At 47.1% G+C, this 14434-nt stretch overlaps 1 protein-coding gene across 20 annotated transcripts in view; it reads left to right on the top strand.

The window, feature by feature from the left end:
* Rapgef1 (Rap guanine nucleotide exchange factor 1) overlaps positions 1-14434 on the top strand; it is a 114859-nt gene that overhangs the window by 27371 nt on the left and 73054 nt on the right. The gene's annotated exons all lie outside the window — the stretch shown is intronic.

The raw sequence follows: 14434 nt of genomic DNA, 5'->3' as shown, positions 1-14434 counted from the left end.
TATTTTACGTATATGAGTGCTCTATCTGCATGTATGCCTTTATGCCAGAAAGGGCATCAGATCCCATTATAGATGATTATAAGCCACTATGTGGGTGCTAGGACTTGAACTCAGGACCTCTGGAAGAGCAGCTCTGCTCTTAACCACTGAGCCATCTCTCTAGCCCCTTGTTACAACATTCTTATTCCCCACAGTTCTTTGCTTTGGACTTTCCATGGTTGCATTTAAGTGCCAAATTCCAGTGAAAGAGGAACTTTATTTAAGGATGTCCTTTTGTTGTCATTACTTTTTGTCTTCTGTCTCCCAGAGAGTACTGATTATTAAAAATTATTCTCTTGTGGGGGGTGTAGAATGAGCCAAGGAGTGCTTGCATTGTTAATGTTGGGCTGATGGCTGGGCTGCAAGGCAAACAACCCAACTTGTCCTTTTCTCCCAACTGCTTATAAGTGATGAGGTGCCAGCTCTGATGCCACTAAAATAATAGAACAAGGTGTGGTTTACACATCTGTAATCACATACAGAAGGCTGAGGCTAGGGGAGCTTTGACATCACCATAAATGGCTGTGGTGCTCTTAGTTTACTTGAGAGTAGTTTGGATCAGCAGACAGTACCTCAGAATGTGAATAAATGTTGCGGATGAGGAGGGGTCTAAGTGAGGGTCAAAGCCATGTGTGATGTGATTCAAGAAGTTTCAGGATGGGAGGGAAAGCTTTAAGACAGAAGCACATATCTTGGGCTAGAAGGGTAAGGATCATGTGAAATGGTTACCTAAGTTAACAGTAGAGGGATCGAGGTGGGATGTGAAATCCTTCAGCTCGTCTCTTTCACCACTGTCATAAGTTGGATGGGACAATGTATGCAGTACTGGCAGGAAACAGGACATTGTACAGCTTATTTCATATTTACATGTTACATTTGTAAATATTCTATGTAACATGTAAAGCATTTTACATGTAGAGTGTAATGTCTATAAAATACAGTGTATAGCATGTGTCACGTGTCCATATGTAAGACAGCACAGTAGCATGTATAGCAGTGGCCAGTAGCTGCCAGAATGTGGTATTAGCATTAGGCAATGCCAGTGGCTTCCTGTGGACCACGTGTGGTACCAAAAGGTTGACAGGCACAGTGGCTTCCATTTGCACACGGTTGGCGAATAACTGGAACCTCCCATACATTGATTTTTTTTTTAATTCAGCAGGGATCGACTCTGGGGAATGGAAACTCTAAGTGTGAAGGGATTTTTCTCATGAGAAGTGTGGGGTGTTGTTTTGGGTGTGGGTAAGAAAAGGGAAGGAAACTTGGCTCTGTCATCAGATAGCTCTAAATTTAGAACAATGTCTGTCCTGAGCCACTGGCTGCAGAATGTGTTTCACCCTGGGAATGTGCATAAAATGCATTTCCAGGTTTCTAGACTTCATTTCCAGCTGTGTAGAGGCTGCTGCCATTATCTACTGCTATAGCAATGGCCCGCAGCCACCCAGCGTCTCCAGTTACTTTCCAACAATTGCTCGTAAGACTCTTTGAGGAACCTTATAACACTACAGACTAAAGCTGACAAGCTTGCCTTGTAGTTGGTCTGTGTTCAGGGTCTGTAAACAAGGACCGGGTGGTGTGTTAGAAGAAACAAAATCGAGACTATTATGTAGGTATTGACATAAACAATTAAAATATGAAAAACATTCCCTGGTTGCAGGCTATAAGCAAGGACCCTGAACAAAGGTGGCTGGTGGAATTCTGCATGATAGTTTACCAACCCCTGACCCTCAGAGTCTCTCGGTTTGGATGTTTTCTGTGGTCATTGCTTCTCTGGGAGTCAGCAACATGGTCCTCACCCACACAGGAGGTAGAAGAATCTTGTGATTTCCAGACTGGAGGGGGAACTTGGAATCAGAGGGTGCCCACCATGGTGGTTGGAATGGGTTGGCTACACCTCCTGCTGTCCACATACATCCCAGCCTTTGTTGTCAGAAGAGGAGGCTCCAGAGCCTTGTCCAGACCAGAGGCTTTGGTGTCCCCTTTGCCATTGAATAGGCTGTGGCACTAAGTATGGTGGGGTCATCTTCCCTAGCAAGTGAGTTCTAGCCAAAGTAAAATGTTTTCAGTGAGAGAAAAAAAGTCAGTTTTACTATTCCCATTATAGATTGATGGGTATCCATTGAATGTGTGCCACAGGCACTGTTCTAGACTCAGGAGGTGACTAATGAAAACACAAATCAGTGCTGCCCTCTGGAGTCTACACGTTTGTATACAAACTAAGGAGAGGTGGTGTCCTGTACATGGCACAGAAGGGCAAAGGATGTTCAATGCTGAGGATTCTTAGTTCTACATAGGAGGGAGACAGTGGATGCCCAAGTGTTGTAGATATCCATGCCAGGATGCCCTAGAAGGAATAGTCTGAGAACCTTGACATGGGAGCCCAGGAGCATCCCGGGACAAGCTAGACTGGAAAGTGATAGCATATGAGGCCATGGAGACAATTGCAGAAATATTGTGGGGAAAACTTTGGGGATTTGGGGAGTTTGGGCAAGGATTTGGAAGAGGGAGCCAGCCAGGAGAACTGGAGTTTCTGGCCTGCACCATCTGCAGGGCTGCTACTACAGATAGCTTGAAGAGACCAATGGAACAGATTGTAGGACTGGGGGAAGCTGAGCTGAGTTTGGGATGTTTTTGAGAAAAGACTGTTGAGTATAAGAATTTGGGGAAGCTGGGCAGTGGATCCCAGCACTCAGGTAGCAGAGGCAGGCAGATCTCTGAGTTTGAAGCCAGCCTGGTCTAGATAGTGAGTTCCAGGACAGCTAGGGAGGGCTACACAGTGAAACCCTGTCTCAAAAACAAACAAACGAAAGAATGTGGACCGAGTGACTAAGAATGCTTGCTATGTAAACATAAGGACCCAAATTTGAAACCCAAGCACCCATAAAAAGCCAGGTGTGAGTGTGCTCTCCCTAGCATTGTGGGAACCAGTGGCAGGATGAGTACTGGAGCTTGCCGGCTACCAGTGTAGCTCCAAGTTCTGTGACAACCCCTGTCACAGTTGTCACAGTAAGGCAGAGAGTGATGGAGCAGGATGCCTGGCCTCTGCAAGTATTCCCATATATGCACATATGCCATGTAGCATATGCACATGCACTCGCGCGCGCATGCGCGCGCACACACACACACACAGAGTCAAAAATAGAGAACACGGGATTCAGAAAAGTTGCTTTTTTCGAGTTGTCATCATAAAAGTGGGGAAGCTTACCTGAAAATTAAGTTGGAGGTGGAGACCGAGACAAGAGCTCCGGAGCCCTCCAGCCTTAGAAAAGGCAGGGAAAGACAGGTAGCACCTAGAAAGACCTCCTTGGAAGCAAGGGGCAAAGTGGGAGGCAGGAGCATGTCCGGAAGCCTAGTGTGGAGAGTGCTGCTGTGGAGAGAGGGTGCTGAGGTGCCAGGTGATGCAGAGTAGGGTTCTGGTGCCTAAGGACTGAGACTTGACCACAGGACCTGGCACTTAAGCAGTCACCAGGCCTTGTCAAGGGGCTCCAGTGGAAGATAGGAAAGTGAAGGGAGTCCCAGCAAGGAGGTGGCCACTAGAAATACGCAACTTTTCCAGCATTGCTGCACAGAGCAAAGCTGTGAGGTAGCAGTTGTTGAGCGGAGGGTGGTCCGAGGGAAACTCTCCTGAAGAGTGAGGTGATAGTGTGACTGAGCTGTACAGTAGAAGGGGGGTGGTGGAGGGAAAGTCCTGCATGTAGGACTTGCTAACTGTAACTCTGCCACACTCAACTGTTCCCTAAGGCAGCTCTTGGAGGCAGCCGCCTTTGGCTTACTGAGCAGAAATATAACTAGTATCTAGTCTGTGTTTCTGCAGCTGGCAGTTTAGGCTGCTCTACTGGCTCCTGACCCTCAAGTGCCTGCAGACAGCTGCCAGGAGTTCCCTCTGAGTCTCCAGCTAGTTACCAGATAGTGGCAGACTTCCCAGGGATTGGGAGGCAGAGAGAGGGGAGCAACTTCTGGCTCCTGATAAGAGACTATAAAATCACCTTGTCAAGGTGTGTGGGTGCAAGAATGGGAATGCTTTGGGTCACTGCTGCACACAGTATGCCACTCACTGCTCCCTGGAGTCTTACTGGAACTCTCAGTAGTAGGCTTTCTGGTCACAGTATTAGCCCAGGTCACGAGTAAGAACATGGTCTACAAGTTTAAGACTACAGGTCAGTGTCTCTAGTGTCTGAATACTTTTCTCCTCCTGCACCTTCCCATGTGTCTGTCTCTCTCCTTTTGAGCAGATGAACACTGGTTTGTTAGTTGTCTCATGGAGGACATTGATCTGGAGTGGGGATTATCTTGTTGCAGCCTCCCTGTTAAACTGTGTCTGATTGGGCAGCTGCATTTACTAGAATCCCATCAGGGTCACTGTGGCATGTTTAATTAGGGTTTTGTTCCCATTTCTGCTCTCCGCTATCTATCCCTTCACCTTTGCTCTGTCAGCTGAGTCTCTTTGCCTCCCCAGCTTCCATGCCTCAGGCTTCCTGACTTCCATTATCCTGCCCCATCCTTGCACCTTTTCCTCCTGCCCCTGGCACTGGGGTTAACTTCTCTGTTGAGGCCCTCCTCTTCTAAAACTTGTGTAATTGACACCTTTCTGCTCAGCACACTGGGCTTCAGGCTTCCCAAGGGCAGAATCCAAAAGGTAGGGATATATACAGTGGCATCCAGGAACTCTGGCTCCATTCCTGCAAGTACATCCCTGGGCAAGTCATTTCCCCTCAGCTTCCTGAACTCAGGAAGAATGTGCTAATGGAGCTGTGTCATAGGCTGCAGTGTCCACACTTAAGGCTAGGGCTGCTTTCTTGCGGTGGCTGTGCTTTCCCTGTACCCTGACTTGTGCCTCTCTTAGCCCTTCAGTGTCCTCTGCCCAGCTGGTGAACCACCACTCAGAGCCGCTCATCCCAATGGAAAGCAGTTGGGGAGATGGCTGGGTAGGGCTGGCTCTGCAGTCCCTGAAGAGATAGATGACTTTTGATTGGAAGGCAGAACCTAGACACAAACATGTCAAATACTCTCTTTGGGCAGAGGGAGACTATCAGCAAGTTTGGTCAGGATGCACGACCCTTTAGTCTGTGTGGGGAGCTAAAGAGCATTGCCCCTTTTAGAGGGAGGTTGAACTTTCCTGGAGGAGAGCCAGGGGCTGGGTCCTGAGGGAGCTCTATTGTGGCCTGCCCTGCTCTGAGACAGTTGATGCAGGAGTAGAGAAGGGGTCTTCCTTCCTTATGTCACTTGAAGTCACAGTAAGTAGTCCCCTCTACATACTTATCATGGAACCTGTCAGTCTGGCTTTGTGCATCTGTAGAAACAGCTGACATCACCTGAGGATTGGGAGGCAGAGTACATGAGCCAGTGTTTATCAGAACTCTTCCTTGGGCCAGCTATGATTGTAGTTACTGTATAGACTTCATGCTTTCAGATTTTTTATTACATACACCTCATTTTAATTTTGTGGCAAGCATGAGGCGGGGATGTCTTGTCACAGCACAGGTGTGGAGGTCAGAAAACAGGTCGCCAGAGTCAGTTTTCTTAGACTGTTCGTTTCTGGGAATCAATCTCAGCTTGACACCTAGCATCTTTACCTGCTGATCTTCCTCCCTCTTCCTCCCTCCCCCCACCTCTCTCTAGGCTTCACATGTTGTCTTCTGTGTTGTGAATCACCGACTAACAAGTCCTCATCTAGCACTTTCACAATGGCTCTATACACATTAACTTTCCCCAAGTTTGTATTATCAGACAGCATTGCTATTTCCTTTCTGCCCAGGCTACCAGGAGCTCTGCCTTGCTCTGTGTCTTTAGTTTCCAAGCTACTGTTTGCAGCTTGCTGTTTGCTGAGTTGCTTGCTTAAGATCCAGGGCTTAGTTGGGACCTAAGGGGAGTATCATGGAGTCACAGTCCCTCTGGAAAGTGTCTGGAGCCATCTATAACATACAGTTCACATCAGAATCATCAGGCATGGGTCTCTGTTACACATACTTTATTTTTCTTTTTATATACCTTGAAATGTAAACAGTTAAGCAGCTATGGTGATGCACATGGGAGCGAAGGCAGTAGAATTGTTAAGTTGGAAGCTGGCCTAAGCTATGTAAAAACCTTTGTTTGTTTTTGTTTTTAGAGACAGGGTTTCTCTGTGTAGCCTTGGAGCCTGTTCTGGCACTCACTCTGTAGACCAGGCTGGCTTCGAACTCACAGAGATCCGCCTGCTTCTGCCTCCTGAGTACTGGGATTAAAGGCATGTGCCACTACTGCCCAGCTTTGTAAAAACGTTTTTATTAGACCTGAATTCTTTAAAAAAAATTTTGATCTGCATGAGCTGACTATCACCATGATGGCCCTGCACCATGTCCCTGGTCTTCATATCCAGCTGGAGTACCCTTCCGCTCTGTATCAGCTTGGTTCCTGTCTGACCTCTGCCTTCCTTCTCTTCTGAATACTGTCTTCTGGGGAGAGATTCATCATGCTGCAGGCATCTGAGGCTTCCTGACAAACACACATGGGGGAGCTGAGCTGCTGCTCCTACCCTCCTCTCTCAGCCTCCTAGGAGCCTGAGTCAGCCAGAGGCATCAACTGACCTAAAGGAAATCCTTGTGCCTCTGAGACAGTTACAACATCCTGAGCTTTGAGTTCTAGAGAAATGATAGTTTGTCTAAGAGTGTAAAGTTTTTGCCATATTTGTTTAAATGTGAAATGTCTGTGCAAGTCTGTTACATGTGGGGAGCAATGGAGAGGGTGATCAAGTTCCTGTACCTCATCCCCTCTGTAACCCTCATCAGCGTCAGGATCTGGGTTCCAAGGCCTAGTTTGATGGAACTTGCTCTCAACCCTTCTGAACTTGTGATAGGCATCATGAACTTAGCTGTAATACAGAGCAGTGCTTGACATGTGTGAGACAGGAGGACTCTACACTAGCACTGATCAGCTCCACGTGGCCTTGTTTTCTCTAGTTTTTCACAGCTCTGCCCTTGCTGGCTCATCCCTGGGCAGTTAGCTATTGACCTATGTAATGGCTTTGGGAATATGAGCCATACCAATGGGTTCTAGGTGGTGGACATCTGAGTTGAAGATTACACAGGATAGGAAGCCAGGCAGCCCAGGGGTGCCTTCAAGTCAAAACAGTAATGTTCAGAAGGTGTACTTTCATGTGTTTATGTGACAGATGTAGATTGTGTACCTGCTGCATACCAGGAGTAGCTGTCAGACCTTACTTCTAGAATGGCATCCTAGACAGTATTATTCATTAGACATGCACATAAAACATGGGAGAAGGCAGTAAGTACCATGGACATCAGGGGTCCCGGGGTGAGGGGCAGGTTCGTGAGGAAGGACTTCACTGAGAAGGTATATACTTTGTGTAGTTAGTCTTGGGAGTTGCTGAGGGAGCTGGCTAAGTGGACTTCTACTATGCAACATTCAAGGCTTGGGAATGAGGAATGGCAGGAAGGTGAGTGTGGCAGGTTCAGAGTAGCAAGATTCCACTGCTTTGAAGGCAAAACAAAGACTTGTACATATGCTGTTAGAGATAGGGTAGTGTTGCAGGATTGAACAAGCAGTGAGTCTTTTTCTTTCTTTGCAGTACTAGAGATAGAGCACAGGTCCTTGCAAATGCCATTGAGCCACATCCCAGTTTTAAACAGTTTAAGGGGAGCACCCTTCTTGTGTTGAGACTGTAGTGGGCCTGGGGCAACTGGGTCCCTTAGGCTGGTATAGTAACACAGGTTGGAAAGAGATGTTGGGAATGTGATTGGATCTAAGCATGACTTGGAAGTTAGAGCCAATAGTGCTTCCTGATGGATTGGATGAGGGCTTGAGGGTAAGAAGAAGAACCAAGGATGGATGAGGCTCCTAACCTGCACATAGAACAAGGGTGCAGCTGGTTGGGAGGAGCCCAGCATGTCACCTTTGTCCTGATCCATTGAGAGTGAGTACCTGTAAGATGTCCCATGTATGTGCTGATTGTCAGAAAATGAGATCTGGGCCAGAGATGTGGACAGGGAATATTGGCATAGAATATCATTAGAGCCAAAGAGTGGGTGAACTCCTACAGAGGAGTCTCCAGCATAGGTGGAGCCTAGGACAGAGCCAACTAGAGTGACTGGATTTAAGCCCATGGCTTCCTCCTAGCCCTTTCTGCCTTCTGCTGGGTACCTCTCCTTGGTTCCCAAAGACTCCCTACATTCTTCCAGTCCTCCTTTTTTCTTAAGCAAGAACCTTGGGTTTCCATTCCTTGCTACCAAAGAGCCATGGCTAGAACAGTGTGTCTTTAGACAATGCAGGCAGGAGGCGCCCATTGTTTACCTGACATGTTCCAGGTAACCTAGCAAGAACTGGCTACAAAGTCAGTTTGGCATCTTACTCAGAAGGAACCCAATTCCCTTTGTGAGCTGTTGCTGGCCTCACACTGGTATGGTGTTTGGTGTAACTTGTGTTTTAGATGGTCCTAGACATGGGGAGATTGGACAAAGCTTCATAATGAGATATAATGCAGTGACAGGAAGTGGAGCCCTGAGTGGGTAGTTCATTAGTTAATTCAATTCCTTGTTTCATTTTCACTCAGAAAACATTTGAACAGTATTACTAAGGGGCAGCACTATTAGGCAGAAACCTGGCCTCCTTGTTTGAACCACAGGACACAGAATCAACTGTCTGCTTGTTTTATCAGATGCTCTGGGCATGGCACATGGCTGGTGTCCTGATAAGAGAAATCACTGAGTCACAATTTCAGTAGATGCTCCAGGGCAGCAGCTTTCAGCCTGTGGATAGAGACCCCTTTGGGGGATCAAATGACCCTTTCACAGGGTTTCCTAAGACTATCAGAGAACATAGACATTTAAATCACAGTTCATAACAGTAGCAAAATTACAGTATGAAGTAGCAACGAAAATAATTTTATGTATTAAAGGGTCACAGCTTTAGGAAGATTGAGAAAGACTGCTCTAGGGTCTCAGGGAATCCCAGTTGAGAAGTGGAAATAGCTGGGTCTGTACATAATTACAGACCAGTCAACACCATGAAAGATCAGAGCTGAGATCTGAAGGCCAAGCCAGAGTTAACTAGGTGAAGGGTCAGGTGGGCCCCTGGGGAGGGAGGAGGTGACACTTGTAGGAGGAAATCGTGGGCATAGGCCCTTGTGAGTTAGAGTTGTGGGTAGTTGAGTGGTGACTTGTCGTCCTGTCAGTTTTGAGCTTAGGGCAGTGGCAAGCTGAGTAGTCTTAAAGTGTTTGAAGTGGCACGTATGCCTAAGAGATTGATTGAGAGATCAGGTTCATCTGAGGAGATGACAGGAGCATCCTGGCATGGGAGAAAGCACTGGAGAGGCACTCATGGAATTCACAGATGGCTTACATTGCAGACAGTTCATGTTGGGGGCAGTGGGACACAGTCCCTGGATATAGAGAAGGTAAAATAGAAGCAGGATGAAGGCAGGTAGACTTCATGTTCGAACAGGGCTTATGGGGATGAATGTGGCCCATGGTTTTTGGCTTGTATTGACAGTGACTGGCCAGTGAGATGTGGGGTACTGGAGAAGACCTGTTGCTGTTTGGTTTATCTATCAACACTGAACAGTGTTTCTTGGAAGACTTTGTCAGTTTTCATTACCATGGACATTGAAACTACTGTTTGTAGGTATTCATATACATGAAATAGCGTTCCCCCCCCGCGAGTTCTTAGCTTGTGGGGCTTGGGATTTAATGGGAGTAGCTGGACCAGACAGTGTGTCCAGTTCACCTAGAAAGCTGTCCCTCTTGCTGGCACCGTGTTTCTGCACATCCCTCCAGGCAGCTCTGTCTCCGTGAGAGAACTGCATAGACCAACTAAGAAGGAGTGAGACGCTTCCCTATGGCTCGTTTTTCTTTCTTTTCATGGGCAATTGGGCTCCTAATGAGAATGTTCTCATTAGGAGGTCCTGGGAAGCCTCCATCCATGAGCAACTCTGTGATTTACCAAACTGCTCTGCCAGGTGTCCTCATTCTGTTTAACTAACACTTTCTCCAAGCAGCCCACAGGGTGTTGTCATCAAGCTCTTGGGACCCATGTATATGCACTGTCAAGGCTGAGAAGTTAATTTTCTACTTACGTGAAAATGAATTGTCAGATATGGCGGTGAAGCATTCTGGAGTGTGTGCGTAGTGTGGAGAGAGATGATGATCTTTGACCTGGCACTGTTTTCCAGTGGTGTATAAACTAGTCAGCTGTGTCACCAACCTAGGGGCTGGATCCATGTTAAGTAATAAAAGTCCCCCCAGAGGACAGTTGAGGTAATGACTGTCATGCTAAGGACACCGCACTTTTCAGACATGGCTAGTTTTGAACAGCCTGGTGTAGCGGAGGCGTGAATGGCATGCATGCATGTTACTCTCTTGGTCACTCAGAGCAATTATTGGCAGATTATTCATCAAATCCCTCATCCATGTTTGCCTTCTCAAATTTCCCAGTGCTGCTGAGAAGTCAGAGGCCAGCAGGGAATTAAATTAACATGTTTAATTTAACAGATTGGGTGTAATCAGTTGTTTTATAATTTTGCATGATTTTGAGTCTCAGCAGCTGAAATGTTCAACTTATTTTACCCCTCCTTTGTCACCAAGGCTCCCTTTATAGTGCACCTAAATAATTAGAGTGTGACTGTGGTGTGGCAAAGTGAGCTGTCCCTGCGCACCCAGCAGTCTGCTGATGAGGACTGCCAAGTCTCCAACTCCCAGCTGAGCACTGGAGCAGCACTGACAGCCCTGGCCACCTAGGAGAAAAGAGGCAGGAACCTGACTGCAACATGGAGTTTAAGTGTGAGTTTAGTGGAAAGTCCCTGCCGTGTTACCTGCTGTGCTAGCTAGTTTTATGTCAACTTGACACAAACTAGAAAGGTGGAGGAGCGCCTCAATTGAGAAAATGCCTCCATAAGATCCAGCTGTAGAGCATTTTTCTTAATTAGTTGCTGATGGGGGGAGGACCCAGCCCATTATAGGTGGTTCCATGCCTGGGCTGGTGTCCTGGGATCAATAAGCAGGCTGAGCCAGCCGTAAGGAGCAAGTGAGTAAGCAGCACCCTCCATGGCCTCTGCATCAGCTCTGCCTCCAGGACCCTGCCCTGCTTGAGCTCCTGTCCTCCAGTGATGAATGTGCTGTGGAGTGTAAGGCAAATAAACCCTTTCCTCCCCAGTTTGCTCTTGGTCACGGTGTCTCGTCGCAGCAATGATAACCCTAAGACAGCTAGTCTGGAGGCCCAGAAGTTGTTTCTGTTTTGTTTTGTTGGCTTTTTGTTTGTTTGTTTGTTTTGGTTTTGGTTGGTTGGTTGGTTTTGTTTTTGTTTCTTTTCCAAGACAGGGTTTCTCTGTGGCTTTGGAAGCTGTACTGGAACTAGCTCTTGTAGGTCAGGCTGCTTTCGAACTCACAGAGATCCGCCAGCCTCCCAAGTGCTGGGATTAAAGGTGTGCACCACCAACGCCTGGCCCAGAAGTTCTAAAGAAGAAAAGAATGATTTGAGCCCAGGCATAGAAAAATGGGCCAGATGTTAACTTGACAGTGACTGCAGGGCACATTTGGCAGCTCTTACTATAGACAACCAGGGTTATAGTAAAGTGCATTCTACCTAGGTGGGGGTGGGGCCAAATAAAGGTACACAGCCATAGTGATGTGCAATCAGAGTCACCCTCCAGTCCCAGGTGACAGGAAAGCTGGTCTGTTTCTTCAGAGCAGGGACTGCAAACTGCAGACCAAAACCTAATTGGCTCCCTGTTTTTGTGAATACAATTTTATTGAAAACCCAATATGTGTATCCATACTGCTTTCTCCCTTGCTTAGTCAAGCTAAGTGGCTTTACTATGTGGCTCTCAAAGCCAGCAGTAATTGTTGTCCTGCCTTTTAGGGAAATGCATAGGGCAAGTGAAATCACTCTTGTATTTAGGCACCAGGAGGTAGGAAAATAGTCTGTAACCAGCAGAATCATGCCTGGATGACAGGCATTCACACCACAGGAGGTATAAGGGACAAGGGATGTATTCTACTTCTCCTTCTGACTGACTCTCAGCTGGGCCAGGCTCAAAGACTGGTTTCTAAGTACTATCCGTCCCCCATCCTTCCCTGTCTCTTTGGTCCAAGTGCACACCACTGACCTTGAGTTTGTTGGAGTCCACCGTGTGTTCTGTTTTTCTTCACCAGAGGGGCCACAGAAGAGAGCAGAGTCCAGGTACTAGGTGGTTTCCAATGTTATTATAACTAAGGCTCTACGGTTTTGAGAGACAGCAGAGGGCGTGGGGAGGAAGGGAGTTGTCATTTTGACAGCCATGCATATCGAGCCCCAAGTAACTCTCTTTAGCTCCCACAGCATGATCCACATGCTCTGCCTGACAGTGCAGTCTGGAACACCAGAGCCACCTTGTCCATAAAACAAAACTGTTCATCTGCAGGCTTTGTTTGCATTAATTATAGGTTTGATTTGATGATGATAAAGAGGCTAAAAGCATGTGTCCCCGCGCTGCCCATTTTCGGATGGTCAAGTGTGGTGAGGGTGATGAGACGTAACTCTCACACTGACTTGCTCTGGAGACTCTAGCTCCCTGGCTTTGACGAAGGGGAAGCTGAGGGCGGCCTCCAGTCTGTACCCCCCCCATGCCCTAACCCTATAGCTGCAGAGGGGAGACGCTTCCCTCCACACTCCAGGTTTTCTTCACTGAGCTAAAAATCTAATTGACACAGGGCAGGTTAACAGAAGCCGTGTTTAATTGTATGTTCTCTGGAGCCCTGAGACTGTGGGGCTCCCAGAAGGCAATTGCTTCTTACACAGCGTCTGAGCTCAAAAAAGGGAGCTGGAGCTTGAAGTTTCTCTGCGATGGCATGACCGTGACAGGGACAAGGATCCAGAGGGAAGAACCATATTGTGAGAGGTTGTCTTATTAGTCAGATGAAGTCCATCACTTCATTAAAGTGACCCAGAAGCCTCTTCCCCACAGACCCAGGGTGGCTTTTCTTTGAGAATACAGATGTGTCCCACAAGGACAACTTTCTAGAACCACTCTGGTATACAATGACACTATGCCACAGAAGGCTTTTGGGAGTGGCACCTTCATGAGCTCCCTGCTAGCCTGTGCTACCATCCCTGGCCCTCAGAAACCAGCCAGAGCTAATGTGTGTGGCTTTAAGCTGTGGAAATTCCAGGCCACTATTCTGCAGCAATAGGAAACCAAGTGTGTGAGGAGGTGGAACCAACTGTTAGTAGAACATATTTACATGAAAATCTGAGACAGGAAACAGCTCTAGGACCTCCCCTTAAAAGCTGTCCTCAGGGTTGGGAGTGTGGTTAATAGGGCACTTTATCATTTCTGCCAAGGACAGGGAGGGTAAGACATTCTTACTAAGAATGGGGTTTGTTTTCTCTTTGGCTTTTTTTTTTTTTTTTTTTTTTTTGAGACAGGGTTTCTCTGCATTGTTTTGGAAGCTGTCCTGGAACTCTCTCAGTAGACCAGGCTGACCTGGAACTCACAGAATTCGCGTGCTTCTGCCTCCAGGTGCTGGGATTAAAGGCGTGAGCCACCACCGCCAGTTTGGTTTGGTTTTCAGACAGGTCCCATTCTGCCTGTGTAGCCCAGGCTACTTTCTAACTCCTGTCAATCCTAGTGCAGTTAGTTTCTCAAGTGCTGAGACTACAGGTGTGAGTCCCCCACCCATCCTGGGCTTTCCAATAAGTTCTTTGAGTCATTTCTGTATTAAATGCAGTGCCTAGGGTTCCTTAGGAATATCTGGCATATGATGTTGTCAGGCTGTTAACTCCATAAAGTGCAAGGTAAATCAATCATCATTTAAAGGCCACATTGACTCATAGAAACTAAGCTGAAGACCAAGTTCATAGCTTCTATACACCTTCCTTGTAATTCCATCTAGAATGTTGTGCTAGGGAAAGTTACCCTCTTTAGAGTTCAGAGCTTTCTTAGTGAGCAGAATTAACTCATCTTGAGGAAACTCAAGAGCCAAACAACCACAACTGGTGCAGTCCATCTTTTCCTGCTTCTGCTGTTGTTTGCTTTTAAACTGTCTTGTTAGGAGTTTTGTGTTGCCTACATAAACACCACCATTAGGGAAAGAATTGTTCTTAACTTGGCATATTAGCACTATGGTTTGTTTTGACTTTTGACCCTGCTTTAGAGCTATGTGTGTTATGCTAAATATTAGGTGAGCTGTTTAATGAGTGCTTGCTGACAGGTGAACTCTGACTTTGACTTCTCCCCGGGACAAAACCCTGCCACTGTTTGGATTTAGGAGAGTTTACTTCTGACCCAGAGGGAAAGTGGGATTGGTGCAAACCCAGTCTCTTGTTCCCAACCAACCAGCTCAACAGCAGCTGGGCCTGCGGCGCCCCCTTTCAGTGCCTTCTGCCTCTACTTGGGCTTAGCAGGTGGGCAGAGGAGACAAGAAGCTGA

This window comes from Mesocricetus auratus, unplaced genomic scaffold (assembly GCF_017639785.1).
Source record: "Mesocricetus auratus isolate SY011 unplaced genomic scaffold, BCM_Maur_2.0 Super-Scaffold_100004, whole genome shotgun sequence".
NCBI classification, from domain to species: Eukaryota; Metazoa; Chordata; class Mammalia; order Rodentia; family Cricetidae; genus Mesocricetus; species Mesocricetus auratus.
This window is presented reverse-complemented; position numbering and strand designations above follow the sequence as displayed.